Raw genomic sequence first — 23591 nt, forward strand, 5'->3', positions numbered from 1 at the left:
GTAGGAAAGGAAAAATGTCAAGAGATGAAGCTGGAGAAGGAAAGGGACAAGATCATGTGGAGTTTCCAACATGATTTGTTTTTAAAATCTTTTTTTTTTTTTTTTTTTTTACAGATTGAGAGAGAGAGAGAGATTACAAGTAGGCAGAGCAGCAGCCAGAGAGGGGAGGAAGCAGGCTCCCTGCCAAGCAGAGAGCCCGATACGTGGCTCGATCCCAGAGACCCTGAGATCATGACCCGAGCTGAAGGCAGAGGCTTAACCCACTGAGCCACCCAGGCGCCCCCAACGTGATTTGTTTTTAAAGGATCAATTATGGGGGTACCCGGGTGGCTCAGTCGTTGGGTGTCTGCCTTCAACTCGGGTCATGATCCCAGGGTCCCGGGATTGAGTCCTGTGTTGGGCTCCCTGCTGGGTGGGAAGCCTGCTTCTCCCCCTCCCACTTCCCCTGCTTGTGTTCCGTCTCTCGCTGTGTCTCTCTCTGTCAAATAAATAAATAAAAATCTTTTTTTAAAAAATCAATTATTGCCCACTCCTCTCTTATGACCACAGTTTCGAGAAGTCAGTAAGAGAATCTATATCACTCCATTGCATTTTGTCTCCTTACTGTACTGCAAGCTTCTTAAATTTCAGAAAACTTAAGAATACATTTTGTTTTTTAAATTAGAGAGAGGGTGGAGGAGCAGGAGAGGGAGAGAATCCCAAGCAGGGTCATGCCCAGTGCAGATCTCAACACAGAGCTCGATCTCATCTTGACCCAAAATCATGACCTGAGTTGAAATCAAGAATCATACACTTAACTGACTGAACCACCGAGGCAGCCCAAACTTAAGAATACTTTTATTACTCATTTAAGTGACTCAAGAGTTTCATTCTAGTGTCCATTTTACAGTGAGTTTAACTGACATCTTGTAGAGAAACAAGTTTCATGCAAAGAAGTCAGAAGGATAAATGAACAATGCTGCTTTGTTCAGACTAAAGTCAAATCACGAGGACTAAAAAAAGAAACTATATTTGACATGGTTCTATTTACATTACATAAAGTATGAAACGCTCAAAACAATTAAAAAAAACTTCCTAAAGTTAGCTAAGGATGACTCTAACTTGTCAAGAGAAAACAAATAGAATTTCACTAAAGCTATAAAAATGATATAAAAAAATCTGGTTAGGATGAAACATAAAAAGCAGAAACACCTTATACCAAACAAGTATGCAACTTTAAAAAAAAAAAAAAAAAACAAAACTGTTGATTTGCTAACAAACAAGGAGCCCAAACTTCGAAGTATCACCCAAATACCTCATAAGGGAAGCACAAAGGCTCAGGGGAAACTAACAGTCCAGAAATTTAAAAGAATTACATTTACCATTTAACTTCCCCACTTATCGGGGCGCCTGGGTGGCTCAGTGGGTTAAAGCCTCTGCCTTCGGCTCAGGTCATGATCCCAGGGTCCTGGGATCAAGCCCCAGGTCGGGCTCTCTGCTCCGCAGGGAGCCTGCTTCCTCCTCTCTCTCTGCCTGCCTCTCTGCCTAGTTGTGATTTCTCTCTGTCAAATAAATACAACATATTTAAAAAAAAAATAATAATTTCCCCACTTATCATGCAGGCTAAGAGTTTATAAAGGGGAAGAACTGGGAAAGAATATAAAAAGTAACTTTTAAAGGAAAGAAGCCATGTGAATACTTCATCTGTTTTAAGATCTCCCCATTTCCAAGTTCTTTCAAGAAATTTCAACAGTTACATTTTCCCTTGTGTGTATGTCTAGCCTCCTCCTCTCACCAAGATTCTTCCTATCAGCATGTATACTTAATCTTCTTTCTTTTTTTTTTTTTTAAAGATTTTATTTATTTATTTGACAGAGAGAGAGATCACAAGCAGGCAGAGAGGCAGGCAGAGAGAGAGGAGGGAGCAGGCTCCCCGCCGAGCAGAGAGCCCGATGCGGGGCTCGATCCCAGGACCCTGATATCATGACCTGAGCCGAAGGCAGAGGCTTTAACCCACTGAGCCACCCAGGCGCCCCTTTCTTAAAACTACACCAAAGTCCCACAACCCAGCACCTCTCTTTTTCTTTTATAAACTTCTCAAAAAAGTTGACTGAATACACTCAGTCTCCATTTAGAAATATTTTTCACTCACTTTTCAAGCAATTCCAATGTGGCTGGCACCCCCTTCTCCACAGCAGTTCTCAGTAAAGTCACCAAAGATATCTTCATCTCTAAATCTAATGGGTATTTTCTTTTCTTTTCTTTCAACACAGGGCTTGAACTCATGACCATGAGATCAAGACCTGAGCGCAGATCAAAGGTTGGATGCTTAACCGACTGAGGCACCCAGGCACCCCTAAGCATTTGCAAATAAAAACTCTTCATCTTGCTTGGCCTCTTGGCAGCATTCATCATAGTTAACTACTCTCCTGAAGCACTCATTTGTCTTGGCTTCCATACACTATACTCTGGTTTTCCATCTTCTCTCTAGTTCTCTATCTTAGTCACCTCTGCTGGCTAGTCCTTTTCTCTCAAATCTAGAGATTCAAACAGGTTTGACCATGAGCTCTTTTCTAACACTATACTCTAGACGATGTCACCATGCCCAAGGCTTCAAATACCATGTATATGCCAATGACTGCCAAACTCTAGCCCAGATCTTATCTCTGATACGCTAAACCACATATCAAACCACTTATTCAGAAACCTCAAAATCACATCTTACTCAACATCTCCAAAAGCCAACTTATGATTATTCCCAAAAAACAAGCTTGAGGTATTCTCTCAGTCCAGATGTATGAGCCAGAAATATCCATAAGAGGTGATTATAACTACATGACCTCTAAGGTCCTTATTCTATAATCTATACCACCACTTCCAACCATGGTTCAGGGATCACTAAGGGTCCACCTTTCAAGGGGAGTCTATGAAACCAAAACTCTTTCCATAATAATATTAAGACATTATTCCTCTTTTTCACTTTCATTCAGAGTATGTATAGTGCAGGCTCCTGAAGGCTATATGATGTAAGTTATCAGAGCAGATGGAATGCAGGAGATAGGAGAATCCAGAGGTCTTCTATTAAGCTAGACATTAAAAAGATTTAGAAAATGTCCAACAATGTCACTCCTTTCACTAAATGTTTTTGTCTTGGAAAAATAGTTATTTTTCATTTTAAAAATGTTACTGTTTATTTTAATATGGATTTATTTTAAATAAATTAATAAGTATATTTAAAACTTCCATATCATGCATCTTTTCCAACCACAACGCTAGGAAACTAGAAATCAACCACAAGAAAAAATCTGGGAAAAAAAATACAAATATAGGGAGGTTAAATAACATGCTACTAAAAAAATTAATGGGTCAACCAAGAAATCAAAGAGGAAATAAAAAAATACACAGAAACAAATGAAAATGAAAACACAACCATCCAAAATCTCTGGGATGCAGCAAAATATATTCTAAGAAGGAAGTTTATAGCAACACCAACCTACTTCAAGAAGCAGAAAATTTTCAAGTAAACAACCTAACCTGACACCTACATGAGATACAAAAAGAACAAGAAACGAAACCCAAAATCAACAGAATGAAAGAAGGATAGAGCAGAAATAAATGAAATAGAAACTAAAAAAAAGGGGCGCCTGGGTGGCTCAGTGGGTTAAAGCCTCTGCCTTCGGCTCGGGTCATGATCCCAGGGTCCTGGGATTGAGCCCCACATCAGGCTCTCTGCTCAGCAGGGAGCCTGCTTCCCTTCCTCTCTCTGCCTGCCTCTCTGTCTGCTTGTCATCTCTGTTAAATAAATAAATAAAATCTTTAAAAAAAAACAAAAAAAGAAACTAAAAAAAAAAAGCAAGATCAATAAAGCTAGGAGCTCTGGTTCTTTGAAAAGAACAACAAAACTAATAAATAGTTAGCCAGACTCATTAAGAAAAGAGAAGAGAGGACTCAAGGAAGATAGAAATGAAAGAGGAGTAATTGCCAACCAACCCTAGAATTATAAAGGATTATAAGAGAATATTATGAAAAATTACATGCCAACAGATCAGACAACCTGAAAAAAATGAATTCCGAGAATCTTATTAACTTCCCAAAAGTGACTCTTAGGAAGAAACAAAAAATTTGAGTAGATCGATTACCAGCAATAAAATTAAATCAGGGGGCGCCTGGGTGGCTCAGTGGATTAAGCCGCTGCCTTCGGCTCAGGTCATGATCTCAGGGTCCTGGGATCGAGTCCCGCATCGGGCTCTCTGCTCAGCAGGGAGCCTGCTTCCTCCTCTCTCTCTGCCTGCCTCTCTGCCTACTTGTGATCTCTGTCTGTCAAATAAATAAATAAAATCTTTAAAAAAAAAAAAAAAAAAAAAAAATTAAATCAGAAAAAAAAAAATTAAACCACAAACAAAACAAAAACAAAAACAAAATTGCCAACAAACAACAGTCCAGGAACACATGGCTTCACAGGTGAATTCTACCAAACATTTAAAGAAGAGTTAACACCTATTCTTCTCAAACTATTACAAAAAATTGAAGAGAAAGGAAAGCCACCTTGATACCAAACCCAGATAAAGACACTACAAAAAAAAAAAAAGAGAGAGAGAGAGAGAACTACAAGAAAATATCTCTGAATACAGATGCAAAAATCCTCAACAAAATATTGGCAAACTGAATCCAACAATATATTAAAAAATCATTCACCACAACCAAGCAGGATTTATTCCTGGGATGTAAGGGTGGTTCAATATTCACAAATCAAACCAATGAGAAACATCACATGAACAAGAGAAAGGATAAAAGCTGTATGATTATTTCAAGAGATGCAGAAAAAGGATCTGACAAAAAATGGTGTTGGAGAAACTAGACAGCTACATGCAAAATAATAAAACTGAGCCATTCTCTTACAGCACACACAAAAATAAAAACTCAAAATGCATTAAGGACCTAAACATGAGATGTGAAATCATGAAAATTCTAGAAGAGAGCACAAGCAGTAGCAACATTTTACTAGGTAGATCTTCTGAGGCAAGAGAAACAAAAGCAAACACAAACTATGGGGACTATACCAAAATAAAAAGCTCCATGCAGCTAAGGAAACAACAATCAAAACTGAAAGACCCCTGAATGGGAGAAAATATATGCAAGTGACATATTCAAAACAAAGGTTAGTATCCAAACTACAGAAAGAACTTATACAACTCAACACATACACAAAAACAAATAATCGATTAAAAAATGGGCAGACAGGGACGCCTGGGTGGCTCAGTTGGTTGGGCGGCTGCCTTCGGCTCGGGTCATGATCCTGGCGTCCTGGGATCGAGTCCCATATCGGGCTCCTTGCTCGACGGGGAGCCTGCTTCTCCCTCTGCCTCTTTCTACTTGTGCTCTTTCTCTCTCTGTCTCTCTCTCTGACAAATAAATAAACAAAATATTTAAAAAAAAATTTTTTTTTAAATGGGCAGACAAATAATACATTATATGTTAATTTTTTTTTTTTTTTTTTTTAGATGGGCAGTAGAGGAGGGGCACCTGGGTGGCCTGGTGGGTTAAACATCTGCCTTCAGCTCAGCTCATGATCCCAGGGTCCCAGCCGAGCAGGGAGCCTGCTTCTCCCTCTCCTCCCCACTCATGCTCTCTGTCACTTTCTCTGTCTTTCTCCCTCTCTCTCAAATAAATAAATGAAATCTTTTAAAAAATAATAGTAATAAAATAAACTTTAAAAAATTGGGCAAAAGAGGGGACTCCTGGGTGACTCAGACCATTGAGTGCCCAACTTTCAGCTCAGGTCATGATCCCAGGGTTGTGAGGTCGAGCCCCACATTGGGCTCATGCTGCATGTGGAGGCTGCTGAAGATTCTCGCTCTCCCTCTCCTTTTGCCTCCCTCCTTTACATTTATTGACCGGGCTCTCACTCAGTCACATTGATTTGATTCAATCATTTATTGGGCTCCTACTATGTGTCTGTTCCTGGAGACAGAGACTAAAGAAATTACTTTGTTTTGGCTTTCCCAGAGAATGTTTTCCATGCCTTTGCTACATTCAGTTCTCTCATCTCTATCAGATCCTATGTAACAACCACAGTTGCCTGAAAGAATGAGAAAACACAACCCTGCAACAGTCATACTATCTCGTCTAAATATAAAATGGACAAATGTAGTAGGGACCACGTTAGAAAAAAAGGAGAAAACATTCCAGCTCTAGGTCAGACCTATTACACTGTTCCAAGTAAATTCTCAGAATAACCAACACTCGCATAATATAGTATTATACACAAATACAAATGGCCTAAGAATTCGGCCTCACCTCTCTTTACATTTTAAATACAAAAACCAGGGGCACCTGGGTGGGTTAGTCGTTAAGCGGCTGCCTTAGGCTTAGGTCATGATTCCGGGGTCTTGGGATCAGGCCCCGCATCAGCCTCCTTGCTCAGCAGGAAGCCTCCTTCTCCCTCTCCCACTCCCCCTGCTTGTGTTCCCTCTCACTTTCTCTGTCAAATAAATAAATAAAATCTTTAAAAAATAAAATAAAATACAAAAACCCCAACAACTACTTTTACAAATGCAAGGCTGATCTACTGTAATCTAAGAAATCCAGAAGAAAACTGTGTAACATTTGGTACCAGTTTGGCCTTTGGAACATTAAGTGGCGGGTGAGGATCACAAAGAACATAATATTCCCCACTGACAGGAGACGAGTTATACCTGACTATAGGTAACCCTAGTCTTTTACTTAAGAAAGAAAAAGTAACAAGACTAGGTACAATGTTGGGGGTGCAGGGGGAGTCCTAGAAATACTAGCCTATACTTTGCTTACCCACCATCTAGTTATCCTGAATGCTTACACTCCCAAATTAATTTCAGGGAATATATGTCTATAAAAGTGTCTCACAGTTCACAAGTCAGGATTACTTTTTTGTCCTAAAGTGTAAAATTCATTTATAAATAGATATATACATATATATATATCTGTATATATATGTATAATAACCCTATGAAAAATATATTTCTTACTGTGAGGGTCCTAGTCAAAAGAGTTGGAGAGGTTCCCATGCCTTTTCAGTTCACAGAGCTCCCAGTGTCTCAGTAAGTTTCTCATGGTGCCCCCAAGCACCAAAAAAATAGATAGCAGTTCCATTTATGAGATCCATACAATCAAATAAGGCTTTGTGTTCGAACAACTTAGTAACAGTTTGAAAAACACATACAAATTGAAAGGCATGTTTTATTACTACATAAGCACAATGACTTATTAATGGGATGTGCGCACCAGCTATACATTACACAGCTTCTCAAACCTTGAAACCACTTTGGACACTGCCACTTTCATTTACCATTCACACTGACTTCGGCACAGTACTTGCTTTTTATCACAGCAGCCCCCCAAACGCAGCTTTTTGAAGACATCCTGTCATCCGAAAAAATGTAGCACAATCTCAGTCACTGCCTCAAACTAATAGTTTGAGCAGTGTCCCACAGCTGTCAAATATTACTGTGTTTCCCTCGAAAATTTTTAAATATTCCACAGTACCTGTGTAAGTTCACTACAGTGCTCCAAGGCACCTCATGGCACAGCCTGGGAATGCTGGGTTTAAGGAACACTGATCTAGCCTATGTACTTACTTTGTAAATGAAGAAATGACACTTAAGGTCACAGAGCTAGTAAGAAATAAAAACTTTCAAGTTAAACCTTCCGTCAACAAAAGATTTTGAAAGACAATCTCACTGTGATATCATGTTGATGAAATCTACAGATCTCTGAAAAACACGTAAATTCGAAAATGTTCAGTGTTTTCTTTTTTAGAAGATGTTTCAAAAGTTATAAAAGTGGGACTTATAATAAACAATACAAAAGTGTCTAAAGTAAAAAAAGGAAAATTATCCACTCCTACAGGGATAGCACAGCTAATTGTTAAACCTCTATCCTTACAGACTCTTTCCTATGCACACAGAAAGTTGTAATAAAATCAAACTAAATTTCTTTGCCCATGTGTTTATTTCAAAACTGAATCATATTCCACGGTGTTATGCAATTATTTTTCTCACTCGATATTTTATCATGAATATTCTTCTATGTCAGTATCTAATAGTAATTGCAAACACTTAAAAACATGTATTTGTGCTTACTATGCTTACTTACAGCTGAAATAGCAACTCATTTAATTCTCACAACAGCCCTGTCAGGTGAGAACTGTAACTATATCCACTTTATAGATGAGTTTAAGTAATTTGCTAATGGCTGCATCTAATAAGTGATACAACTGCGATCTGAACCCAGAAACTTAGTTGCATGGTCCCTGCACTCAATGAGACGGTCAGCTGCTTCTCATGAAGAGAGCTACCCCTCAACCTGTTAATAAGTGCATAGTACTTCGCAGCATAAATACACTATAATCTCAGCTACTCCCCTACCAGATGAGACATTTAGAACACTTTTTATTTACAAATTTTACTGGCATTCACTTATAATAACGTTAAAATGAACATTCTTAGAGATTTGCTCTTGTTCTTTGTGTTAAAATTTCTGTAAGATAAACTCCCCAAAACGAAATGATGAAATGTGTGTCCTTTCAATTCTGATAAGTAACACCAAATTTCCAGAACATTGTCCTAGTTGTACCAATTTATAGTCCCAGTGACAGAGGGGAGGGTTGAGGTCCATTTTTAAGTTAATATTTTTGATTCATGGAGAGGTCTACTTTGAGTTTCACTCTGATGTAGAATGAATAGATTGCCCAGTTGGTCACAATCATTGTCTGATTTGATTATTATAACTATCTGACATTAAACAAGTGAAGACTTAGCAGTCTTCTACAGTGAATTCTTCATCCAGTTATGAAACCACTTTGGGTGAGATATTTCCCCTATATGATACTGTTCACTTATGTGTAAAACATGGGAATTGGGGGGCGCCTGGGTGGCTCAGTGGTTTAAGCCGCTGCCTTCGGCTCAGGTCATGATCTCAGGGTCCTGGGATCGAGTCCCACATCGGGCTCTCTGCTCGGCAGGGAGCCTGCTTCCCTCTCACTCTCTCTGCCTGCCTCTCTGCCTACTTATGATCTCTCTCTGTCAAATAAATAAATAAAATCTTAAAAAAAAAAAATGGGAATTGGACTAGCTGGCCTTTAAGACTTAAAACTCCCAATGCTGTAATTAAGAAGTGACTTAAAGTTATTAAGATCCTATAATTATAGTACTAATTAGGTTAGGGTCTTAAACCTTCTATTTTCTTTAAATTATAGTAACTATTGCCAGAACACCTAGGCAAATCATTAAAATATCCAATAAAGTTTTCAGGATCCACCTGTGGCTTTTTAATCGCAGGCTTTCATTCCCTGCTACCTAGCCAACTGGAACATATCTCTGGAGTATATGCTTAATAAGAGTTGATGTGTGCCTAAGAACATGAACCAGTGTTTCGTTTTGCTTTCTAAACACTATTCCAAAACCACTCTTTAGTCAATTTATTGAACTAATACTTACTGATTAGTTTACTATATGCTAGCCACTGGGCACACAATAGTTAACAGAGGATCTCTGCCATCATGGAACTTACAGACTAAATGAAGAAGGCAAATAACCAACCAAAATAATCTCTAGTAAATGTAAAGTTATACCTGTGATAATAATGAACAAAAAGCTATTAGGGCAGAGAAAAAAAACGTTATTCAACCTTTTGATTGTGTTTTTGGACTATCTGTGACACTAGAAACTGTTTGAGATGGAAAGAAAATGTCAGTAAAGAAAATTATTTCACAACTTGTCCCATGCTGCAAAAAGAGCAATCACAAGTGCAAATGGAAGTTGACTTTTAAAATCATCAGTTCTACAATAAAATTACCAAGATGCTACTACTCTTCAGTTATGCTACCATGTGGACCAAATATTGGTTTTTCATAACCAAGAGTATAAATGATTTGAATTACCAAAAATGACAGAACTAAGAGTATCCTAACAAAATGAGAGACGACAGATCAACCACAATTTCTCTAACCCACTGAGCCACCTAGGTGCCCCCTTCAACCACAATTTCTTAAGAACACCGTTCAAGCAAAAAGTACATGTAGCCGTAAAGCCATCTATAATAATTCATGACTTGCTCACAATTAACAAAAATTATTGAAAATATTGTTTTTAAAGAACAATCATCAGCATAAAGGAGTTAGTGGCATGTCAAAAGGAGCAAAAATAGAATTTTTTTTTAGATTTTAAAAATCCATGGCCCAGAAGTATCCATATTAATATTCAATTTAAAAATAAAACTAATTCTACAATGTTAACTAGAATTGTGGTGATCATTTCAAAATACATATACACAGAACCATTACACTGTACACCTAAAACTAATGTGTCAATTATACCTAAATAAAAATAAACAATTCTAGATCTGCAGAAATAAGAGCATCATTCATATAAATGAACTTTCTTGCGTGTCAATTTCCACAATTGCAAAACAAAAATATTTGTCAAACCTATCTCGCACTGCTATAAAGACTAAATAAAATAACGTATGTGGTGATACACCAAAAAATGATGTCAATTATTTTAAACTGCTGCTTCGTTTTTGCTGCCACTATAACACAGCAATTTAACAAATAAAATTGGTTAGGCAGGGATTCCATCTCCTTTCTTCTGCCCATGATGTAACAGAAGTGTTATAAAATGGGCAAAAGACTGGCAATCAAAAGCATTAAAAAAAATTCACAACTTCGTAATTCATAAATTGATTACCCCACAGGTTGATTGTTTAAGTTGTAACACTCTTACATAATAATCTGTCTCAGAGAATTAGAGAAATTATCTCCCATATGTATGAAAATGTTAGTTATTAGACCTCACCATCATTACAAACACAAGTCCTGCTACTATGACAAAATGAGACATATGTATTTATCCACACATACAAGGGATTTTAGCTTGATGTTTATCTTCTGATCAAAGCATCTTAAATTCAATGCAGTGAGGCTTTAATGCTTCACATCTACTTTATTACACTGAATGGAGTTCGTCAAGTTTGCACTCCAAACTAATTCATATTACACACCCATGGGTTTGAAGCAACCCATTGGTCTAACAACCAATCCCCCAAAGTCACAATCTCATGTTATTAGCAGCACACTGCCTCGTTCAAAAACAGTATTTTAAACTAAGAAATGTTTAAAGTGGAGAGCAGCTTTCAGGATTTTACCATTGCTTTTACAAATCGTTTCAAGCTGTTGCTAGGTTGGCCTAAGACAGCCTTTCCTTTAAAACCTTCAAATACAAGACAGGAGGAGGCATCGTTAACATGGCAACATAACCATTAACGACTTTTCCAAATTCAAAACAAGCATCACCATCAAAACAAAACAATCAAAACAATCAGGTGGAGTGCATGGATACTGACTACTACTCCTGACAGCCTGTCCTTTATGAAGGGTCTTTTCCTTTATGGAAGATTTGCTGCTACAGTAAAACCACATTTAAAATCGTATACCTATATGCAACTTCCTATCTAAAAACTACAAATCCAGCGAAATTCCAAACCGTATTTGTGAATTAGTTAAATATTATTTACCATGTTGGTAAATACGTTTTAAAAAGAAGGCGAGGAAAACACTGACAACTTTCAAAGCGTAAAGCTTTTTAAATCCCCCACTAAATCATCTGTGAATAAATCGGTAGATTACATTGAGCAGCTGCTTGACTGGAGCAGCCCAAAGTTTGCCCTATACTTGAGAATGTTTATCCTCACCAAAAAGGAACAGAAACCAGTCATCCTTGCCACTGGAGCCAGTTGCCCGGAATTTCCTAAAATATGCCTGATCCGCAAGTGAAGAAGGAGCACTTCTCTGGAGACCAAAGGCGAGAGGTACCTTAATCTTTCGCAGACGAGAGTAGGGGCGGGGAGAGCCCTGGCAGGTTAAGGAAGGAAATCCGTCTACGGCAGACACCGGTGGGACCTGAAATCCAGGTCTCAGGATGGCCCTCCCCGCAAAGGCTCAGGACCTAGGGAGGTTCCCCGAGGGGGAGGCCAGGCAGGGCCAGGGCTCCCGGCGCCCCACCCCGCCGCTCTCGCCGCTACCGGGGACCCGGGACCGCGGACAGAGACAGCAGAGGCTAAGCGAGCGTCCGCGGTCCCAGCCCTGTCCTCCCGCGGCTCACCTGAGAGTGTCGCCTCCGCCCTCGGCTCCCACGGTGCATCCCGCGGGGCCTGGCGGAGGGTGCAGTGATGCCGCCCCGACCGGCCCCAGGGCTGCCGGGCCTGGCCTCCCCGCTCCGGGGACGCACCGGGTGCCCGCCTCGCACCGGCTCCCGGGATCCGCCGGGCTGCAGAGAAGGAAGGAGAAGCGGAAAGGCTGCCTCCCCTCCCCCACAGCAAGCCTCCCCCCTGAGCTGCGGCTCTCTGCAGTTCCCTCTGGCGCAGGTCCGGCCCCGCTCCCCCGCCCGGGAGTCACTTCGGCAGCGGCGGCCCAGTCGCCATTACAGCCCAACAACTGACACGGAGGAGGAGCGGCGCCGGCGGCGGTGGCAGTGGCGGCCGCGCGAGGCAGGGCGGGAGCAGTCGGGGCCCGGGCAAACCTCGCGAGAACTGTCCCCACACGGTTCAACAGGAATACAACCTTCGGTTAGGGCCATGTTGAGTGTGGCTAAAAGGCGAGAGAAAGCTAAAACGAAGAAAGGTCGCTCGAAAGCGCCATGTTTAGTGTGGCGAATGTGTGCCTTGCAGGACTCGGGAGGAGCCAGAGTAGATCCGCAGCGGAGACCTCCCCCCCACCCCCGCCCGGGTGCCTGCCCTCCTTCTTCCGACGCTAATTGGGCCTTCTGGCTTTGCAATTCGTACCCGGCCAAAAACAAAACAAGGTGGGGGTTTGACCAGGGTGAACTCAGAAGTCGAAATTGCTGCTTCTCAGAGTTTACGATGTTTCACCAGTTGTCGTCCAAGTAAACCTTCTTTACCCCAGTCAGTTTCAGAGTAATTGCAGCTCTGCGGCTGCTGCAGTTACCCACTGCTGTCAGCTGTGGCGGTTTTATTCGCGAGAGTTACGGTTCTGTTCAGCACGCAATACCTAATGGCTAAGGATTCAGGAGCAAGTAAAACGGAGTTTCCTCCCGTTAGGTATAGGCATCGACAGAACGGTGCTTGGAGAGACGCTCTGTAATCAACATATCTTCTAATATCTTTATCCTCTTCCCCCAGTCTCCGCATGGTGATTTCTATCGTGTGTCGGGACTTAGCTTAAATGACCTGCCTTCTGCAAATATTGCCACCCTCCGCTAGGTGCTCACTTCACACAAGCTCTCTGCCCATCGCTTTCCTCCACCGCCTGAACCCCTCCGATAGCTGTTTATCCAGAGGCAGTTTCTCATCTTTAAGTATCTTGAAGACCCTTTCGTCTCTCTGTACTCCAGTAGGGCCTAGGTCAGTAACTAGGACACTTAGGTGCTCCATAACTGCTTGTTGAGTGGATCTCATCAGTAGAAGCAGGAGGCAGTAACTACTCCCACTTTGTAGGGCCTTTAGCTGTGCCTGAGTAGGACGTAAGTGGATGTAAAAAATCCTGCACATATGTAAAACGTATACTGTGACTCTAGGTAGCTGTGCTGGAGGGAAGAACAGGAAATGTGGGTATCCCCAAGGTGCGGGTGGTAGCAAGAAAAACACATAAGGAACGAGTTATTTAGTTGTTTTCCCATCCATTCCGTGTAAAGCAGTGGGATAGATGATTTTCAATGTTATTTCGCTGAATTTATACAACCACCCTATTAAGTATTATAAAACTTTTTTTTAGAGGAGGAAGTGGGTTGAGAAAAGCTAAGCAACTTGCCCGATATTATACCATCAGTAAAGGGCAACTATGAGATTTGAGGTCTCCCTTACTCTAAAGCCTATTTATACTTCTCCACCCCTATGCTGCTTCCTGGGTAACAGAGAAAACACCAAAAGTTCCTGTCACTTTGCGGAGAGCAATGTTATCCTCATATCAACCTATGCACAATTTCCACCTCTTGTCTCTTGTGCTGATCCCTGCCTCTCCTTTGCCTCCCAAATACCTCAAACACAGCCATCTTTCTCCTTTTTGATGTGCCATTACTTGTTTATACCCTACATACTAACTCTTGAAGCATTTAATCATATTTGACTGTAATTAATATTAAATTGCAATTTTTTAAACAATTTTATTTATTTATTTGACAGAGAGAGAGCACAGCAGGGGGAGCAGCAGGCAGAGGGAGAGAGAGAAGGAGGCGAACAGAACAGGGAGCCGGATGTGGGGCTTGAAGACCAGGACTTCCGGATCATGACCTGAGCTGAACACAGACGCTAACCACTGAACCACCCAGGCACCCCTACAGGGCAATTTTTTGAGTGAGATCCTAAGACAAACTGATAGCAGCAAGTAAATTATGAGACAGACATCCAAGTGGCAAATTTGCAAAGAAGTACTATGTCACCGTTATGCAATTCTTGGCCCCTCTCTCAAGACCCTTCAGCCTGGTCAGTGATATGAAAGACTTGAGAGATTATAGACTCACTCAATTTGAGGGGAGGATTTTTGGGGAGAATAGGCAGAGGGGTGCAGAGTTAGCTGCTTCTTTACCTCAAACTAATGAGAAGGGCTTTGAAGAGACGTGCAAAGCTTGATGTGTGCACCAGAATCTGGAAGCCAGAGAAACCAGAGGCTGGATTCAGCTTGAAAAAGGTACAGGAACCTCAGCAGCCAAGTAGAGAATGGTACCCACCAAGTTAAGTATTCCTGCTCCAAAAGAGGAGGCAGATAACTGAACCTGAAGTCAGAACCCATGTAAATAGTGCCCTACTGTTTGAGTTTAAGAAAAGGTGGAGAGATCTACAATATTGGCCTGTACATGTATAAGTTATCTCTACATAAATGGAGAAGACATTGCTAATATTAGCTATGTGGAAGGAAACTGATGACCGCGAGTAAGAGAGAGACTTATCAGTTGTACTTTTTAATACTTTAAGAATTTTGAAGCATGTGAAAATACTAACCATTCAAAAATAAGAATATAAGGGGCGCCTGGGTGGCTCAGAGGGTTGGGTCTCTGCTTTCAGCTCAGGTCGTGGTCTCAGGGTCCTGGGATCGAACCCACATTGGGCTCTCTGCTTAGCGGGGAGCCTCTTCCTCCCCCCCCCCCCCCCGTCTACTTGTGATCTCTGTGTCAAATAAATAAAATCTTAAAAAAAAAAGAATTTAAGGGGCGCCTGGGTGGTTCAGTGGTTTAAAGCCTCTGCCTTCAGCTCAGGTCATGATCTCAGGGTCCTGGGATCGAGCCCCGCATCGGGCTCTCTGCTCGACGGGGAGCCTGCTTCCCTTCCTCTCTCTCTCTGCCTACTTATGATCTCTGTCTGTCAAATAAATAAATAAAATCTTAAAAAAAAAGAATTTAAAAATAAAGATTAGGTATTTTCCTTAAAAATAAAAAAAAGAAGTTAAAATTGAAGGAGTTGTCCTAGAAGGGTGGCCTGCCAGGGTGAGTGGAACCCAGAGAAAGAAGAGTATTTGTCTGGGGGCCGAAGATGAAGGGACATTGGGAGTGGCCAGCTGGAGGAGGGGCAGTCACAGGAGCATCAATAACAACATTCCACAGGCAAGACTGGAAGGATCAGAAAGGGGGAAAGGAAGAGAAGGAGAAGGAGATTTAAAAAGCCCTAAGGAAACTGGTATAGGCACTGTGGAAAAGAGTAACGAATGAAAAATAGAATGATCATGTGATCTAGTAATTCTACTTCTGGGTATTTACTCAAAGAATACAAAAAACTAATTTGAAAAGACATATACACCCCTACGTTTATTGCAGAATTACATTCAGGAGCCAAAATATGGAAGAAGCCCAAGTGTGATCTGCTTATCCAATTCCTATCCACATCTTCTTATCCACTGATATATGGATAAGAAGATGTGGTTTACATACAGTGCAGTATTATTCAGCCATAAAAAAAGATTGAAATCCTATCATTTGCAACAACATGGATGGATCTAGAGAGTTTAGTGCTAAGTGAAATAAGTCAGAGAAAGATAAATACCATATGATTTCACTCACTGTGGAATTTAAGAAACAAACGAACAAAGAGAAAAAAAGAGAGACAAACCAAAAAAACAAACCCTCAGCTATAGAGAGCAAATAGATGGTTACCAGAGGGGAGGTGGGTAAGGGGAATGGGTGAAATAGGTGAAGGGAATTAAGAGTCCATTTATCATGATGAGCACTGAGTAATGTATAGAATTATTGAATCACTACATTGTACACCTGGAACTAATACGACACTATGTTAACTATACTGGGTTTGAAATAAAATAAAAATAAATAAATAAATAAATATAAAAATACCACCACCAAAAAAAATAATAATAACAATAATAATAGTAAATAAAAAGGAATAAGGCAACATGGTCCACCTTTGGAAAATTGAATAAAAAATCTTAGCAAATACACAAAATAATTGAAGATCAGTAGCAACAGTTCAGAAAAGTTCAATGATTAAAAAAAAACCAAACTGGGACACCTGGCTGATTCAGTCAGTGGAGCAAGTGACTCTTGATCTCAGGGTTGTAAGTTCAAGCCCCATGTCGGGATAGAGATTTCTTAAAAATTAAATCTTTAAAAAAGAAATACCCTAAAAACCAATTTTTAGAAATGGCAATCACTTGCCACAACATGGTTAAAACTTGGGGACCTTATGCTAAGTGAAGCAAATCAGACAGAGAAAGACAAAAATATACTCATACGTCAAATCTTTAAGCTGTACCCCTAAAACTAATACAATGTTTATATCAATTATATCCCAATAAAAATAATTTTCACGAAATTTAAATGGTAAGATGTTCTAATCACTAGCAATCAGGGAGAGACAAAATATAACCACAGTGAGCAACCATCTCCCACCAGATTGGCAAAAATTAAAAGGTCTGATAATACCACATGTTGGCAGTGACATAAAGCAATGGGAATTTTTATGCACTTCTGAGAGCTGTGTAAATTGGTATAATGATTTGGGAAAACAGTTTGCAGTGAAGTTGAAGATATGCCTATGACCCAACAATTTCACTGAAAAGTGGTCCACATTCTCAAACTCATTGTTACTGGACCACAATAAAATGAAGAGCTTGTCCAAGTATTTTAATCAAAAGTGTCACTAAACACTCTTAAGGTGAGATGACACTTTTTTTGAGGTAAGGTTTTGTTGATGCAAGAGTTGGTATACTGATTTATATTCTGACCCAAGCTCATTATCCCATCTCAGATTTGTATTAAGTAGGTAACTAACATAAATAAACCGAGGTGCACAAGGAGACGAATACAAGAATTTTTATGGCAGCATTGTTTATAATAGAAAAAATAAAAAATAATATGCTTGTCAGTAAGAGACTGGTAAGCAAGCAGAGGAAAATTAAACACTGAAACACCAAATACAATGAAAATAAGTTAAAGAATAAATCTCACAAATAGAGTTTTTAAAAGGGAAATTACAGGGCCACCTGGGTACCCCAGTCGATTAAGCACCTGCCTTTGGCTCAGGTCATGATCCCTGATTCGGGCTCCTTTCGCAGCAGGAAGTCTGCTTCTGCCTCTGCCCCTACTACCTCCTTCTCTTCGCTCGCTCACTCTCTCAAATTAATAAATTAAAAACAAACCTTAAAAAAATAAAAATTAAAACTTAAAAGCAAATTACAAAAGGAGATCCTCAGTATGAAACCTCTTCCAGAAAGGTTAAAAACACATGCAAGTATTGGTAAATGCTATTTAGGAATCCACACAAATGTAGCAAAATATTTTTAAATGCCCAAGAATAAAAAAGAGTAAATTCAGGGATATAATTACGTCTGAGGTAGCAGAAGGAGAATTAATATGTGGAAGGGGTGAACACGAGACACTTAAAACAGTATGGCAATGCTTTATTTCTCAGGCTAGGTGTGGATGTTTGTATTATTATCTTTCTTAGCTTTTGTATAGCCAAAATATTAAATATTATATTTTAAACATAAAAATAGGCGCCTGGGTGGCTCAGTTGGTTAAGCCTTTAGCTCAGATCATGATCCCAGGGTTCTGGGATCGAGGCCCACATCAGGGTCTCTGCTCTGCGGTGAGCCTGTTTCTCCCTCTCCCTCTGTCTGCCTCTCTGCCTGCTTGTGTTCTGTCTGTCAAATAAATGAATAAAAAACTTTAAAAAAATAAAAATAAAAGAGAATCAGGGGCACCTGTGTAGCTCAGTGGTTAAGCGTCTGCCTGCAGCTCAGGTCATGATCCTAGGATTCTGGGAGCGAGCGCTGCACTGAGCTCCCTGCTCAGCAGAGAGCCTGCTTCTCCCTCTCCCTCTGTTATGCTCCCTGCTTGTGCTCTCTGTCTCTCTCTCTGTCAAATAAATAAATAAAATCTTTAAAAATAATAATAAATAAATGACAGTTTTCAAATGCATGTAGGGAATAAGAAGAACAGCCAAACTGGAAGAGTAAAAGATATATGTAAACCATAAATATGTCAGATATTTTATATATTTTAATATATAACATAAATATATCATACATGATATATCTTATCTTATACCATAAATGTACACTTTTAAATATTAATATTAATATTAAGTTTAAAAATATTAAAAAGTTTAACTTAAAAAAATCTTAAAATTCTCATTCCAAATAATCTATATGTTTATATAAATATATTAATTATATATTATATATATTTATATAAACATATATAAATATATATTTGTATTTATATAATATAAAATATAAAATATAAATTAATATAAATATAAATAATCTATAATAAATTAACATTGTTTTTACATAAACCAGTTACTGAGAATGAAAACCTTGGGATAAAACAGAAAAGAAACTTTCATATATGAGTAGCAGAGCTTTGTTAATCCAACCTACTTGTCTCTGTGTCTCTCTCTTTACACACACACAAACACACACACACACACACAGGCACACACTGGTTAGGTCATTCACTTTTATTTTCACATTCATTTTAGGCAGGAGGGACACTACACTTTACAATGACCAGTAACATCGGAAGCCAGTCAGAATGACCAGGGTTACAGACTTCCTTTTCTGGCCAGAATAAATGCCTTAGTTGTTAGATCTTGGGAGTGAGTTTGCTGAGGGACAGCAGCTATTTAGCAACTGGTGCAGAACTATTTTTTTTTTAGTTTTTATTTAAATTCCAGGTGGTTAACCTACAGTGTAATATTAGTTGCGGGTGTATAGTTTCGCGAGCAAAGGCTTATGTACAACAGCCAGTGCTCATCACAGGTGCCCTCCTTAATCCCCATCAGCTGTTTCACCCATCCCCCCATTCACCTCTTCCCCTGGTAACCATGAGTTTGTTCTCTATAGTGAAGACCCTATTTCTTGGCTTGCGTCTCTCTCTGCTTTCCCCTATGATCATTTGCTTTGTTTCTTCAATTCCACGTACGTGTGAAATCATATGATATTTGTCTTTCTCTGACTTTATTTCACTCAGCATAGTATTCTCTAGCTCCATCCATGTTGTAAATGGCAAGATTTCATTCTTTTTTATGGCTGAGTAATATTTCATTATTTGTCTATACCACATCTTCTTTATCCATTCATCATTTAATGGACATGTGGGCTCTTTCCATAATTTGGCCATTATAGACGCTGCTGCTATAAACTTCGGGGTGCATGTATCCCTTTGAATTAGTATTTTTTGTATTCTTAGGGTAAATACCTAGTAGTGCAATTACTGAATCGTAGGGTAGTCCTAGTTCAACTTTTTGAGGAGCCTCCACCCCGTTTTCCACAGTGGCTCCTGCAGTTTGCATTCCCACCAACAGCACAGAAGAGTTCCCCTTTCTCCACATCTTCGCCAACACCCATTGTTTCTTGTGTGGTTGATTTTAGCCATTCTGACAGGTGGGGGCTGGTATCTCATCACACTTTCAATTTGTATTTCCTTAATGATGAGTGATGTTGAGTATCTTTTTATGTGTCTGTTGGCCATCCGGATGTCTTCTTTGGAAAAATGTCTATTCATGTCTTCTGACCATTTTTTAATTGGGTTGTTTTTTGAGTGTTGAGTTTTATAAGTTCTTTATATATTTTGGATACTAACCCTTTATCAGATATGTCATTTAGTGCAGAAATATTTTAATATTTAAACAACCAAACCAGTGCAGACTAAACGTCACCTAAGAATTAGTTATGATATTATTACAAGATTTGCAGTGGGCTTTGACCCACTGGTTTAATCAGCCTTATAGCCCTAAATGAAAAACACAGCAAAACTTTGCTGGTGGTAAGAACACGCCAGACCATCTCAGCAGAATCTATATTTTACTGGACAAACCTGTAGGTATACATGTATGCTTAACAACATATGTTTCTCATGCTTGATACCATTCAGTCTGTCCTGAGACCATGACTCAGCTCAGCAAAATTTTCCTGTGATTTTGAGATTCTGTGAGAGGGCACCTGATGAAGCCTCATTGCTGCCAGAAATACGTAATGTGGAATGTACCTGAAAGTTCTTTGAGGATCCAATCATTCATAGTCATAGATAATATGACATAGATAGCAAATAGTGTTTGAAAAAGAGGAACTTGGGATTTGAGCTCATTTGTGACTCAGAATCTCATTCTTTGGTGTAAAAAGTTACCTGACCATTGCAAAATGCCATACTTTAAAGAAAAGACATTCCAACAAAATGAGGTCTAGTAAAACTAAAACAGAGCCCTTTACTCCACTTACTTAACTTACAGCCTCTTAAATAAATATTAAAACAGATTGGTTCTGCTTTACTCCAGGGTAAAAGGTTTACCCTTATCTGGGAAAGTCAAGACACCACTCTTAAGAAAGAGATTAGAGAGATTTTCAATGAATATAGAAGCAAACAACCCTAAGTAAGCACAAACTTATATTTAGGTGGTCTAGGAATTTGTTTTCTAACATTAAAAATGATCCTAAAACTCCACACCAGGGGTGACTGAGTGGCTCAGTTGGTTAAGCATCTGATTCTTGATTTTGGCTCAGGTTATGATCTCAGGGTTCTGAGATCAAGCCTCACTTGGGCTCTGTTCTGAGTGTGGAGCCTGCTTAAAATTCTCTCTCCCCACAAAAAAAAAAAAAAAAAAGAAGAAGAAGTTTCCCTTTCTCTCTGCCTCTCCTTCCCATTCCTGTGAGCGTCTGTTCTCTCTCTCTCTCAAAAAAAAAACAAAAACACTCGAAATAATCTATAAATACAACTAATATTGACTTTACACAAACGAGTTGTTGAGAATGAAATCTTTGTGGAAGAATACCGCAGGGCTTATAAGGGCTTGAATCTTTCATATTGAGTAGCAGGGCATTGTTGATCCAACCTAGATCTGATTCCACATCCTCTATTCACACTGACTTGTCCTGTGATTCTAGAACAAGGAATTTAACCTGGATGGATCTAATAATGTTAGTAGGGATTCTGATTTTAGGGTACGTATCTTTCTCTTGAGATATAGGACATGGCTCAAAGATGTACTGGGACTGTAGGACAGACAGTTAAATCCTCAGTAGGATCTACACTTTCTCCCACCCTGTTTTTGAGCTATTCATTCATGCTGGTTGGTAAAGGTAGCTAGAATTGGGGAAGTACATCTGGTATTGTGTCAAGTTAACATGAAAAAGATAAACATGTCCTTCACAAAGGGCATGCCCCTTCTTCGTGATCACAAATAAAACAAACTGGTTTTAAAAACCCAGACTGGGGTGCCTGGGTGGCTCAGGGGGTTAAGCATCCCAACCGTGACTTCAGCTGGGGTCATGACGTTGGGGTCCAGTGACAGAGCCTACATTGGGTTCCGTGCTCACAGGGCAGTCTGCTTGGGAGTCCCCCTCTGCCCCTCCCCCTGCTTGTGTGTGCTCTCTCCCTCTCTTTCTCTTTAAAATTAAAAACAAAACAAAAAACCAGACTCTTAGCTATAGAGAAGAAACTGGTGGTTACCAGAGGGAAGGTGGGTGGGGAATGAGTGAAAGAGGCAAAGGGAATTAAGAGCACATTTACTTTGATGTGAGCATTGAATAACTGTATTGGACACCAACTGTATACTGTTCAATAAGTATATTGTACACCTGAATCTAATTTAACAGTATGAAATTTAAAAAATAAAAAATAACATAAATAAATAAAACCTGTTTAACAGAATGCTGTGCCTTTAGTTCTAACAGTTAGTGAAAAACTCACGGAATGGATCGAATGGATAAATTCATTCTACCAAGCTGGTGCAACTACTCTGGAAAATAGCATGGAGATTCCTCAAAAAGTTGAAAATAGAGCTACCCTACGACCCAGCAATTGCACTACTGGGTATTTACCCTAAAGATACAAACGTAGTGATCCGAAGGGGCACGTGCACCCAAATGTTTATAGCAGCAATGTCTACAATAGCCAAACTATGGAAAGAACCTAGATGTCCATCGACAGATGAATGGATAAAGAAGATGTGGTATATATACACAATGGAATACTATGCAGCCATCAAAAGAAATGAAATCTTGCCATTTGCAATGACATGGGTGAAGCTAGAGGGTATTATGCTTAGCGAAGTAAGTCAATCGGAGAAAGACAACTATCATATGATCTCCCTGATATGAGGTGGAGATGCAACGGGGGGGGTTTGGGGGATAGGAGAAGAATAAATGAAACAAGATGGGCTCGGGAGGGAGACAAGCCATGAGAGACTCTTAATGTCACAAAACAAACTGAGGGTTGCCGGGGGAGAGGGGTGAGGGAGAGGGTGGTGGGGTTATGGACCTTGGGGAGGGTATGTGCTATGGTGAGTGCTGTGAAGTGTGTAAACCTGGCGATTCACAGACCTGTACCCCTGGAGCTAATAATATATGTTTATAAAAAACTAAACAAAAATTGAAAAAGTAAAAAAAATTCACTCTACCAATGAAGTAGACTAGGAGAACTAGGTAAAAATTTAAGAAAGAACAAAGCCTACTTCTTAAATATCTGGTTGTTCAGTTCAGAGTAGCTTTGGGGGGATTGAATTATCTGGAAAATTTCTTCAAATCCACACCTCACTTTTGATGGTTAATCCCTCCCTTACAATGAGGACTGAAATGGTGGGGGGATAGAGCCGAGCAATGGGGTTAGTAAGTTTCTTCCTTTTTCTATTTCTGATAAGGTCAAAAGCAACGTAGGATTAGAACAAATCCGAGGCTGAATTTTTTTTTAATATACAGGCTTTAAATCATAGATTAATTTATTGTAGTAATTGTGAGACATTGGAAACAGTGGTATATCCCTAAACACATTTTTTAATAAAAGTGTTGTTGAGTGTAAAAATGCTACTTGCTTAAGTGATGTCTGCAGTCTAACTTTTTTTTTATTAACATGTAATATATTATTAGCCCAGGGGTACAGGTCTGTGAATCGCCAGGTTTACACACTTCACAGCACTCACCATGCAGTCTAACTTTTATGTAAATAAAAATCAAAATAATTCTAGACATATTCTCTCATATTTACATACAAGTATATAATAGTACATAAAAATAATAGCCTGGTGTTGGGGAGTGGGTCTGGATTAAGTGAGGCTGACTTTTTTTTTTTTAAGATTTTATTTATTTGACAGACAGAGATCATAAGTAGGCAGAGAGGCAGGCA

The 23591-nt window shown here is 39.5% G+C and overlaps 1 protein-coding gene across 3 annotated transcripts in view; it reads right to left on the bottom strand.

Moving 5' to 3' along the window:
• CEP350 (centrosomal protein 350) overlaps nucleotides 1-12246 on the bottom strand; it is a 154375-nt gene extending 142129 nt beyond the window's left edge. For all 3 annotated transcript variants that reach the window (XM_045982217.1, XM_045982218.1, XM_045982216.1), the window contains exon 1: nucleotides 12114-12246. The gene's annotated coding sequence lies outside the window, so the exon portion shown is untranslated. The remainder of the gene's footprint in view (nucleotides 1-12113) is intronic.
• Between the last annotated feature and the right edge of the window lie 11345 nt (nucleotides 12247-23591).

This window comes from Meles meles, chromosome 17, assembly GCF_922984935.1.
Source record: "Meles meles chromosome 17, mMelMel3.1 paternal haplotype, whole genome shotgun sequence".
Classification (NCBI taxonomy): Eukaryota; Metazoa; Chordata; class Mammalia; order Carnivora; family Mustelidae; genus Meles; species Meles meles.